The sequence below is a fragment of the Drosophila kikkawai genome, chromosome 3R (assembly GCF_030179895.1).
Source record: "Drosophila kikkawai strain 14028-0561.14 chromosome 3R, DkikHiC1v2, whole genome shotgun sequence".
Classification (NCBI taxonomy): domain Eukaryota; kingdom Metazoa; phylum Arthropoda; class Insecta; order Diptera; family Drosophilidae; genus Drosophila; species Drosophila kikkawai.
In genome coordinates, this window is record NC_091731.1 from 26691309 (window position 1) to 26704317 (window position 13009).

At 44.2% G+C, this 13009-nt stretch overlaps 1 protein-coding gene across 2 annotated transcripts in view; it reads left to right on the plus strand.

The window, feature by feature from the left end:
* The window catches only part of AdamTS-A (ADAM metallopeptidase with thrombospondin type 1 motif A), a 35987-nt gene that overhangs the window by 2589 nt on the left and 20389 nt on the right, over positions 1-13009 (plus strand). Inside the window, exon 1 of one of the 2 annotated variants that reach the window (XM_017176198.3) lies at positions 12663-12931. The exons of the other annotated variant lie outside the window; for it this stretch is intronic. The gene's annotated coding sequence lies outside the window, so the exon portion shown is untranslated. Of the gene's footprint in view, positions 1-12662; positions 12932-13009 lie in introns of those variants that run through there. 2 annotated transcript variants of the gene reach the window in all.

Below are 13009 nucleotides of genomic sequence, written 5' to 3' on the forward strand. Positions count from 1 at the left end.
ATTAGCAGAAGCCAATTTTCAATTTTCTTTAAGTAGATAATAAAGATTAGTGTACTGTTTCCTTTTTTAAATATTTATTAAATATTGGTGCACTGTTTCCTTTTTGCGGATAATTTTGTAGCTTATTATTACTATTTACTAATTTTTAATATTAATTTAATTCTTATACTGAATGTAATGTTAATAATTTCCATAGTGTGTTTTAATAAACATTATAACCTAATATCTATTTCAAATTATATAATTAAAACCTGACTCACTGTGGAGACAGACGCCCCTGCCATATTCCCCCATTAGTCAGAATAGCCAGAATTCACATGCAAATGCAACACATTTGGGAGTTGGCATTAGGGAAATGCCATTGCGAAACTGCAATTACCCGAGGCGGGTGGAAATGGCCGATTTGTGGGCTTTACAATACTCAACAAGGTGTAACAATTAGCCCGTCGAGACGTGACAACTACAAATATGGCCTACGTACGGACTTGCAGGCTATTAGAATTTTATCAACGTCCGTCGGGCGGAACAGTGTAAAATTTGAAAAACAACACGAACCCGGAGTTCATGAATACACTGTGCCTGGGTGCGTATTAGGAAGTCGGTAAGCTCGGCTCTGGCTGATAACGACCCATGTGCATCGTAACCCCCCTGGGCATCGGATGGACTGGGGATGGCTTCGTCGACTGCTGTCTATATGCCACGGCTGTGGGCAGTATTCGGGTATTCGCTGAAAAATTGTGACATCTTCGGTTGTGCTCGCCGTGCAGTAGTAGCGAACGGTTTGAAAATAGATTTTCTAATTTTTCATGTGGCGCCTGGGATCCGGCGGGTTGTGGGATACTTGCTGTAAGTAACTTTCAGTGTATTAGGACTGCCCAGTCCAATTTGTATTTCGACGATGAAATTTGCACAATGTGTAGAATTTGAATATTTATTTTTTTGTTATTGTTTTGTTTTGTGATTTTTTTTTTTTTTTTTTTGCTTTTTGAGTCGTACGTCGTCGCTTTGCGCGTGTTTCTCTGTCCCCTTGGTTTCTCGTCTTTTTTTTTGTTGCTGTATTTTGTCTTCAATTTATTTCGTCTACTTTAAATAAAAATGAAGAAAATTTTCAGCGTTCATTGACATTAAAAATGAGAAAAATAATAATAAGCAAAGAAAACGAACGAAATGTACACCAGTCTCTGAAATTGAACATTTGTCAGTCGCCAACAGTTTTTACCGATCTCAACGAAATACCACTCCAAATGTGGGTGTTGACGAATAAGGGGTGAGTAATCCCCCCATGAAACTAGACGATGATGTACCCCCGAAGACCCTGTAAGCCGTTGCCCAAAATCCTACCGAAGGCTGCCTGTAATGATCGTGAATTATTCTGGTCGGCTCTCGCCAAATGGATACGATACAATGGCATTATGTATGCCGATTTGTATGTTAATTAGGAGGGCGTGGCCCTGCAGCCCTTCGGGTGTAGACGGGGTGACAGATAATTTGCCAGAATAATAATGCCGGACTGCCAGGGAACAAAAAGAAGCGAGACACAATAACCAAAAGCCGCAGAATAATTTCAAGTAAAAAAGCCAAAAATAAACCAAAATCATTTTAAGTGTGATGCCGGGGCGTGACTTTAGGGTGCTGTGCTTATGCTTTCTGGGTTCACAGTGGGTTATTTTGAATTTAATTTATATTTTTTCGGCAAGAGATATTTACGTGATCTGCATGCTGACACTTCTCCGAAGGCCCGCATCTCCACCCACGTTCCCCGACCAGCAAAGTCCCAACTACTCATTTTCTAGCTTAAGAAAACTGTCAAAATGATGAAAAAGTGCTTATAAAAAGTGGGGAAATAATTTAATGCGATAAGGTCGAATATGGGATACCCTTTTGGACATTACAAAAGTTGTTAATCGAAGAATATTTTGGGAATATAAATTCTTAGTAAAGGTTCCCTTTTATGCTGCAAAATATTTTTTAAAATATTAGGAAAAGGGTATGCATCAATTATCATGAATACCTTCCAGACCTGACAAGTGGTTGCTCATTTTAATTAATTCTTTTTTAATTTATCAGTCAAGATTAATGTTAAACATGTTCAATCTGGCTAGATGCGGCTTTTGGACACCGATTTCGGTATTGGCCCAGCCGGGGTTTCTGTGTTAATAATTTAAATATGGATTTTAGCGGCCTTTTTCGGCGGGGTATTAGCATAATTGGTGGCCAGTGTCCATCCCCGGCTGCCAAGTCGAGCCACTCAAGGCGAAAACACCTTTAATAATTATCTGTCCAATTTTTCTTCACATTCGGGTGATTTCTTCTCTCGATTTGTATCTGTGTCTCTCTGCCGCCTCGCGCAGGTCGTGAATGAATTTTTCAGCAAATTATTTGTGTATCTTTTTTTGGTGAATAAAAATTTGTTAAACTAACTCTATCTGTAGTCGTCAGGCTTACATCAAACGCCAGAACCGCCCATGGCCCGGGCCTATTTCAATGCTTTATTTGGTGTTTAGTCGCTGGGAGGACGGGTCCGACCCGACTTACCTGAACGAGCCTATCTTAATGATTTTTTATTTATTTGCTGCCATTTGTTGTGAGCCGTCTTATCGCGACCGCGACCATTTCGGGCCTGAGCGTGTAACACCACTTTACATAAGTCCATTATATTTTATTTTTAACGACACTCTTTTAATTATTTCCCCGCTGGTGGCATCATCGCTCCCATCTTCACGGTCAAGGCGGCCAGTGCTGGGATCATCGCGGCATTATCGATACTGTCGCTTTGCATATAAATTTTGGGACCAGGTCGGGGGGATGTGGAGATCCGAGACAAGACGAGACGAGACGAGACGCCTCGTGGACGGACTCTTTGGGGCGGTGCGTCTTTATTCATATGCTAAACTCTTCTGAATCGGAATTCAGAAGTCAGAAGTGGTTTAGCTGGGCCGACGGGCTCGGCTTTTATTTGAAAGCAATTTGGAGACCTTGGGGCATCATCGCTTTATCATCGGACGCGGCACGGATGGGGATAGGATGGGATTGGGATGGGATGGGATGGGTGCAGCATAAGCCGAGCGCAGTCCGCGGTCTAAATACAAAAAGAAGGTTCCCTAATGGCTCCGTAAAGCTGTTATTGTTTTATTATCGGTTCTCTGCTCGTCGTTTTCTTTATTAATATTTCAAGGAGCCCGGAATGGGGATGTTCGCAGTGCTTTATGTGTGTGTCTGCCGTTCCTTTGTCTCGATTGTTTCGATTCCCCGGAATTAGACTTGGCATTGCGGTTCTTCTTCTGCCGCTAAATCTATGCGGGGTGTTACTCATATACATATTACTCTTTCGGTTGGGTGACATGATTTATGGGACAAGTGATGTCGCCTTTTGATGGCGCATCAAGTATACGCCCAGTGGGTTATCCTGCTCGAAGGCGGCCCCACGCGCAATTCAGCAGAAAGCAAGGCGAAGCACCAATCCCGTTGGCGTTCTTCTGGGAATCCCGATCGATACTTGGACATTTATAAATATATCCCATAATCGCATTATTGCCACACGCCCTCCGTTTGGTGAAATCGAATATCTGCCATCTCGGCCGCAGGGCATTTGCTTAACGGTTTCGCCAACTTAGCGGCAACCTAAAACAAAACCGATCGCGATTAGCATAGAAAATCGATTCGAAGTCATTAATAAATCGACCTGTTTTATTTATTATTTATTTACATTTCGCTTGCCGCTTCGGTCAAATATATTTCCGCCTCTTAGCATTGAATCTGATTTATTACAGCCCTGGGAGAGCAGATTACGGCAATCTGCAAGGCAATGCCTAAACAATATTTGCTATTTTGCACTTCACACCTTGTTGCAATCAGGGGAGCCATGGAGCACACTATATCAATCTGTGCACATGATTAATGTATACATTTGCCGTGCAAGTAGTGCATCTTAGTACCCTTTAAGCACTGGCTAATCTCTCGGCTTGGCGCCAACTCACATTACGTAGACCTAGGCCACACACACGTGCTAAGAACCCTATCCGTAGCTAGGCCAGATCAGCTGGCAGGTGATAGATAGGTGTTAATTTGCATTGACAGAACTGCACGTCACGCTAAATTTAGTGTTTACCCAAATGTTTAGCAGGAGAAAAACACCTATGTAGAAGCAAGCTACCGCTTCATAGGCGGCGGCTTACAGGGCATATGATTACACAGAGAGAAATCCAGCTCCTAAAGTGTATGTTTCCAGTTAATAACTTGCTTAAAGTTCTGTAAATGTTGATTCACTTTTCTTGATTAATAAAAATACTACATATCTGGAAATATATATAAATAAATCTTCTTTTGCCACACAACATTTTACACTCACAAGATGTATCAGACTTTCTTTAGTATTTGATTTATTTTAAACTAATTGAACTCTCTTCTCAGAATTTGTTTCCCGTGATTGTATTCGCTTCGGTGTGAGTGCCCTGACATTATTGTACGATCTGCAAACGATCCACGGAGCATTGCTAATTAATGCTGATAGCAAAGAGCGCGGTTCAGCTCCCTTATCTCCGATCTGAGCGCTCCCTGAGAACCGGCACGTTGGCTTTGGGCTCAGCTGTTCCGCCCGGGAAACAAACATAATTTTACACAATATTAGGCAGAAATTAACGAGACCTATGCCGGCTATTTTTGGCTGAACTTTGATAAGAATCTTGCTCGTGAATTAATAACTCTCCCTGCAACCCCTTACTCGAGACTCTCGGTTTGGAACACTGTATCACTTTCGTTCCAAAGAAAAACGCTTGATTAATTGCTTGATTGGGGCTCCGTTTTCAGCATTCGAACATTTAACATGTACTGAGTGAACTTGGCCCGCTCTATTTATTATTTACGCAAGTGCACTTACCCGCATGTTGAAACGAATATATTTTTAACACACACATTTGTCTGTGTGCAGAGGCTTTTATATAAAATGCACATATTAATGGAACATGAAATTTTATTTACGCAAATAGGAACATGAGCGCTGCGATGCTCGGGTTCCCGCTGCCAAATATTCAAATAGCCAAATATTCAAAAAGTCATTAACTATGGCGTCGATCGAGAATGAAAATCGATTGTGTGTGGATCAGCATAATATATTCGCTTGGCTGGAAGGAAGTGGAAGTCCGCCAAACGGTTGCTAAGTGATTTGAGATATATGGCCAGGGGCACAATTCGCCTGCCGATCGGTGTACAAAGCCATTGCCTAAGCACCCTTATTAATTTTAGCACTCCAGACAATTGCCACAAATTTGGGCAAAGCAGGCGTGTTAATTGCCGTACAATATAAACAAATTACTGTGTGTTCGCCACAACTTCAGCCGTTGTTGTCAAATGTCCATAACGTATACGTATGTGGTGATGGCCAACACTGCCGCTAGGTGGCGTCGCCGATGGTCCCCCGATTGTTGGTTGTTTGGGAAAACAGTTACTGCATAATTCCGATTGATTTCGCTGGCGAATTAGTCGCTTCGGCTTTGGGCAACACAAGAGTACGCACTTGCCCCCGCCTGTCCGCTCTCCGCCTTGTTATTGTACAATTAGTCGTATTTATGCTGCTGCTGCTTGTGCGGCGACGGCTGTCGCTGTCTGTCGCTCAATAATTAAACGACCATTAGGTGTATTTAGCGCACACAGCACCGAAATTTGGGTCATTACCACAGCAAGAAATCAGCCCAAACAGAGGCACGCACACGTGCTGGCCGCCGATCGGATGTGTTTATTATGATTATGGTTACGATTATGTTATTGGCCAGTCCAGCCTGCTGCTACCGTTTGGCTATCTGCCTGCAGTCCGCGTCGTCCCACAACGCATCTGTTCCTCGTAAACATTTCGGAATTCATATTCATATAATTCATGGAGCCTGCTGGCCGCCAAAGCGATTTGCATCAATATAGCTGCAACAATAACAATAATAGCAATAGAAGGCGAAAGCGTGCGACGAAAACAGATAGATTCCAGCTGTTTAGATGGATAATTATCCTTGGCACTACTTTTAAGCACTTTCAAGGTACTCTTAAGGAACGAATTAGGGAGATTACTGTGTACTCTTCGAGAGAAATATATTAATATTAAATATACAGTACTACTGTCAGCTTTCACCAGGAACAACTTCTTTAAAGATTTCACCTTAGTCTAATCCTTGCCCCCTTAAATATGCAGTGAAATGTGGAACTCAGAAAAGATAGCATCCATACCGGGTATCCAATAGTCGAGGCTTCTATTAAACTCTTTCTTGCCTTCTTATACCTAGGGCGTGCGTGAACAATTCGAGGCGTGGGAACTGCGTCGCTTAGGTTCTCCATTCTCAATTCTCGATTCACAATTCACTATCCACAGTTCGCGATCCGCAATCCGCCATCCTCAATGAACGTGGCCGCAAGCTGATGTTGCTCTTTAGCGCCGAAACTTGGGTCTCCAGTCGGTTTGCCCAGCTTTTGGCCCCAGGGCGCCACCGACAAACTGACAACTAAACTCAATTATGGCCTAATGAAATCGGCAATAGCGATATGTGGCGGGAAAAAGAGACAGCCGGGCGAATAATGAGAACTGCCAACGCCCCGCTGGACCGCGGAGAAGCAGAATTAATTATTGTTAACCGTAACAGTTTTTGTTTGTAAACCTGCCAGGCATGTGTCAAGGAAATTGGGTCAGATCGCTGGCCCAGGGCACCACCAGAACCCGTTTGGGCCCCGGAACGACTGGGTGACTGAGTGAGTGAAAAGAAAAGACTATACTCTGCACGAGTATACACTCGTAGTATTTGTGCCCCAATGTCCACCCACAAATGAACTCTTGTTCAATTTGTCATGCCGAGCGTGACAATCGAATCGGCCATCGATCTGGCCATGCTAAGTAGATTGATGGCAGGGACCTATGCCAAATTAGAATAAGAACGTGGTGATGGTGGCTGGAATTGGGGGTCATAAATCCGGTCGGTTAATGAACGCCGTAAAATAGCAAATGTCAGGCCGTTAAATAGTGTCGTACCCCTGCACATTTGTATGGATAGTGCGACCCATTGATTTCGCAACTCGAATCGATCGATCGATCGATCGATCGAGCTGGCGCCGATCGCTGATTGCCAATACGATCGATGGATCAGCGGATTGCCGAATCAATGGAAACCTGGCTCTGAGAAGATGTGCGTTGTCGAGAGCTGTGCACACACACCACACGATGGCGGCGGTGGTGGTGGGGCACACCTTCCGAGCAAGAGTGGCCACGCAGGTGGAGGAGACAACTAGTTACTTGTGGCACTACCCACTAAGACAACACCGTCTGCCGTCGACTGTGACTAAGTTCGCGTATGTGGGTCTGTTTGCCTAACAAGATATGTACGCGATATTGTGTACATTCACCGCCGTTCAAGTACATCAACCTCGAGTGGATCTCGTTGGATACCAAATAGAACGCGGCACTTGTGCCCCCTGACAAAACCGAATAATTATTAATTTTCATAAATATTAATTCACGTCCGTAAAAAACGCCTTATCTGAGAAAAAAACAAAGCCTTCAACTGCACTGGTTAGCCCACTTGCGAGCAAGCTACCAAATAGGTAGCGGAGACGAATCGAATCGATAGACAGATAAAAGCCAAGTGGCTCCATTTGGCCAGAGACAGAGACTGATACAGAGACGGAGACTGGAGACCGGAGACCGAAGACCGCTTCTCCAAATTTGCATGAAGAGCTCGAGCGGTCGCTCCTTTTTAGAGCTAAACGCCGTGCAATTAAAATTAAAGCAATAATTGCCCTGCCTTTGTCGCGACTCGCAAGCAATCAAATTTCAGTTTGTGCCCCATTAATAATACATTTTCGTAGAGTTTTCAAAATCATTTCCTCATTTGTCGCCGAGGTCGGGCTGTAAAAAAGAGATCAGCAGCTGGGGGGCATCTTCACGGGGCTCCCGGAAGCTGGTCAGACCTCTGCCCTTTCCGAATGTACACATATATTTACAAATCTCTTAGGGCGCGATCGTTTTTTACGCCTCTGAGCGAAACCATCTGTGCTCCGAGGGGCGAAAGAAGGCTCTAGAGTGTAGGGTCTAGACTGGACCAAACGCGTGGGGCGCTTGTAAACATGTCAAAGTGAAAACAAACTAATTGCTACAGAATATCCGACAGCTGCGCGAATCTGCCATATACTGTATTCTGTATTTAAATCTGCTGGGATACGCCATAGTCTCTATATGTAACGATGGCCACAAGGCCATCATCCATCGGAGGGATGTCCGAGTCCAAGTCGGAGAAACTCTCATAATTTGAATGTCAAGTGCGTTAGGCGCTGACTAACCGAACAGATGCTGCCAACACTGAGAGCGGCGTTAATTTTGATGGCGTCTAATTGCCAGAAATAAAAACGGCATTTTAATGGAGTCCACAGATCCCGGGGATCGAATACCGGGAATTGTGTCTCGTCATGCCCGCCAGTACCCATGAAGCTGTTAGATGATTCTTGTAAAATACAGATACAGCTACAAATAATAATAGCAATTTCAACACATTTTGATGAGAACTGTCAAGAAAATTAAGAAATTCCAGCAGTACAGTGGCCATCAACGCCATCGACCCAATGCTCTTGTTGCCGGCCGCTTGCCTAGTTAATGAATATAATCTCTTTTGATGGATTGAACAGTCGGACCAGGGCAGCCTCCGTCTCTGGTTCAAGCAAACCCAACCCAGCCAAAAATCAAAAGCCCCAAGCCGGGCTTTCAATGGCCAACTGACAACTGCCATCGACATCGACACCACCGCCATGAACTTGACGGAGTTTTGTCTCTTTTCGATTTTTTCCGCTTTGTTTTCGGTTCAATTCATTGTCTTTATGGCTTGCTTTTTGTCTCTGGTGCGTAATAATATAATTCAAAAAAATGTATTAATTTTTATGGTTTATATTTTGTTGATTTCTTTTCGGGCCGCAATCAGTTGCGTATGCGAGAAGTGTCTCTTGGCGGTATTAATCAGCGGCTTTTCACAGCTGCTCAAACGAAAGGGATCAGTGGGCGCCCACTGGCAGATACCCTACATAATCAACAATAGATATCTCGAAGTTATCCTATAAATCGGGCTTCATTTAGGCTTAATTAGTTCGGACCGGCTTGGTCATGGGTGGTTATCGACAATTAGCATTTCGGGACTCGGGGTTTAAATAATTTGGCAATTAGCGGTTGGCCTTATCTGATCCCTTCGAAATATTTTAGCAAATTCCTAATCATCGTGGGCCTCGCAGTTCCGGTTCAAAGTTCTGGCCAAAAAGAAAACAAAGTTCTTGGAGCAGGGCACTTGCCAGTCTCAATTAACTTAGATCTTATCTGGTGCGATTGCTGGCCAGCGAGCAGCCCAGCTCAGGTTCTGGAAAACCAGTTTTTTTCTCTCATTTTTTTTTTTTTTTTGGGCATCCCAACAAACCCTCTTCTGGGCCCAAACTTTGCGGCTGTCGGCTCGCATTTGCTTAGTGGGCGCAAACGGAAATTTAATGAAGCGTTAATAAGTACCCATCGTACACTCTGAAAAGGGTCTTAAATGCCCCATCCGAGGGCCAGAATGTCATGTATGCTGTTACCCCTCTATGATTGCCAGGGCCCTTTGTTTTTCGCATACTTATGACGGAGGTAACACTCGGGGCACTTGAAGGAAGGGCCGCCGTCGATCGGTGTATATAGGTGGTATGTGGCACAGGCAAACAGCAGGCCTACGACGAGTTGCCATGCTGAGCTGCGAATTGTTAAATCCATTCAATGTTCTCATTAGTGTTTGTACAGTTGTTGTAATTAAGAGCAGCGAGTGAACGACTGTTGTTCCCAGAACAGAACCGAACGGAGCCAGTCCAGAAAGCTCTCAAATCGGGCAATCAGCGAGACAGATGAACGCCACGGACCCCGTAATTATTTCAGCCCATTTTTCATTAAACTGTAATCATAATTCATTAGGGTATTATAAACGACACACACCATCTGAATATCGAATCTTGGCTCTTGCAGATGGGTCTGCTGCTGCAGAGCAGCGAAAAACATACACAGAGGCAAAACTTTGTATTGATATTTACTAGAAAACATTATATAAATCATAATATATCATTGTCAATATCATTTTTAGAAGGAATGAAACATTTACAAGCTGATTCTGGTATAAATTAAATTATAAATTAATTATTTATATGCTATAAATATAGTAAATTTATTTTAAACATTTGTTTCTCTCTGTGCAAAGTTTGACAGTGACAGCGCCCTTCCTTGTCTTGTACATTGTGTGCCAATGTTGCTCTTACTGTTGCTGTTTCTGCTGCGGCTCTTGTTGCTGCTGCTGCTGCTGCTCTTGCTGTGTTCTCGGCGGCAGCAGCTGTGGCCGAGGCGAAATCAGCACCAGCAGCAGCACTTCAAGCATCTGCGCCATCCGCTTGCCACCAACACCAGCGTCAAGTGATCTTTCAGTCGCTCGCGTGACGCAGACCCGATCATATTCGCCTGCTCCTCCTACGCGAACTCGGTCGCACGGATCGTGACACCTCCACTATATACAACACTGAGTACAATATATGCAAAGGACTCTTCTCTTTGGTGCTGCGTCCAATTTGTGGCAAGGCTTGGCCGCGTAAACGCCTTACAAATTGCGCAGGCGCAGCACAGTGAACTGCTGGGTGCATCATGGATGCCTCAGTTTAGTGAACCCGCCGCGATCGCGACTTAGTGCTCCTTTTTGGCTTCGTTTCGGTTTTGTGTGCACGTTGGCGTTGCGTCTGCGCGACATTTCAGTGTTAAGTCCGCGAAAGACAGACAAAAACGAGTGCCATGAAATCACAAAGAAAACCCCTGCTGAAAGCCCACGAGGCAGTGAATAGTAAAAGCAGGCTCCTGGACACTGGGCACCGTAAGATGTCGGCGGTAGGCAAGGAGCACCAGAAGCCGCCTCCGCCCACGGCTGTCGTGGAGGTCATTAAGGTATATTTTCACTGCCCCCAATTGTTGAGTTTCCGCCACTGAAAGATTGTTAATCCGCCAGCGCAGGCATTTCGCCAGCAGTTATTAGTATATTTACACAGTGTGGACCAGTGTTGTCATAAATTGGCCTCCTATTGGCTGGCTCTCAATTATTTTTTATGGCAGCCAAGTTGCGACCTCAATTGGTGTGCCATTAAATCGCCAGCCACAATGTCTTAATATTTTCAGAAGTGCTCTAGAAGTTGTTATAAAATGTATGCTGCCAAAGTGCGCAGCATAGAGTTATAGCCTTGTTTTCCAAATCTGCACGTACATAGTTGTAGTTGCAGCAATAAAAATTATTTTAGTGCCTAATTATGATTTGATATGCTGCTAATTAGGAAATCATAACAAACAAAGGAATATTTAAGAGCTTTTTTATTGGGGCGTTCGCCCGCCGTCCAGTGGGCTAGGATCTCCGCTCTCAGATCATCGACTAAAACAATCCCAATAGAAACCACAAACACTGTCGAAGTGTCCAAAATATCAGCGCTGGTTGAGCGGGTTTAATCGTTCATTATGGCAAATCTATATCTATATTCTCTCACACATCTTTTGATGTTCGAATTAATGTCACCGATTCAGGGACAATACCATAAATTAGAGTTAATTAAAGTGCAAATAGCGCGGGCCAAGAGAGGCTGGCGAAGCAGTTTGCATAATAAATTGCATACTTCCTGGAAGACAGCGACCAAGTCAGTGGTCCGAAAATACCCGTCGACGAGATCAACGCTCCCACATGGCGTTGGGACGGATCTCGGAATTATTGCCTTATGTCACGGAGCTCGGGCGCGGCACGAGCGAATGTCATAGACTTTTTGGCAATTAGAGCCAAAAAGCGGAACAGCAGCCGATGGCAATCTTCTTCAGAACAGTCCCCAGAATTTGTCAGGGGCGTTCCGTTTTTATTTGGTCATAAATTCCCACGAATAGGGCGTTGGTGCACGACGACCAAGCCAAACTAAGTGCTATCGAGGACACTCCTCTGCTTGGGATTATGTCCCTTCATCCCGTGAGTTGCAATACATTTATAAGCAGATAATACACTCTTCCGGCGGCGCTAAAGTCAAGTGCAGAGCGATGCCCACGGGGCGCCAGCATTGCTGGGATTCTTCCTCTTGAGAGATATTTTCGTAATTGGCATCGCATTTATCAGATTGTCAAAATCCGCTGCAGATGGTTGCAATCGAGAACTGCGATATTATTAGTTGTTGGCACAAGCCGCACAGCAGGGAAAATAGAAAGCATGTTAGAGAGAACGGTAGCGTTAGCACATATAAAATGAATTCTAAAATTATTTCCGAGAGCAGGCATTCGGCTAGGCTAGAGGTGGGCGCGTGAGTTTCGCGATCCCTCCTGCTGAGGATGAGAGCGAAAGCTCTCCTTGGCTTGGCCGTGGCCGCACAAGAGGTGCATGGAAGGTGTGAATAGTCCACCGCCTGGACTAGCATAGCATAGTACCTGCTCTCGCGATCCCACGGATACGCAGCGCTCCCGACCGATTGTTTACACAGGCCAAAACGCTCGCGGAAAACGCTAATACAAAGTGTGCGTCTTCTGAATTCGTTCCGTCAGTCTTATTTCGAACTTTGCAAAAGATCTGCACAAGCGCTGCAAACGCCGAACGATCGCGGGATTTTCTAACATATGTATATTGCCGAGAACTTTTTGCGAAAATTAAAAATATTATAACTCGAGTGGGATAACATGCAAGCGAAATAGAACGAGTTTAAATGATTTTGCAGCGGAAATTCACAAATAATTCACGTACACATTCGAATAAAATTGCATAAGATTGGCGTGGAAAATGTCATAAGTTACTCATCGACCACCGCCGAATTTTAATATATTTCCCAACCGAATTCTGAATTGGGAATAGTTTCAGTGAATAGCAACATCAAAGTGCGACAAACCTGTCATTTCCGAGCTATTGACTCAGAGGTGAATATATTTTTGGCTCATTTTTATCTGTCGTGCATAATATTGGGCTAATATTTCTATTGAAGCAAGACCTACCGC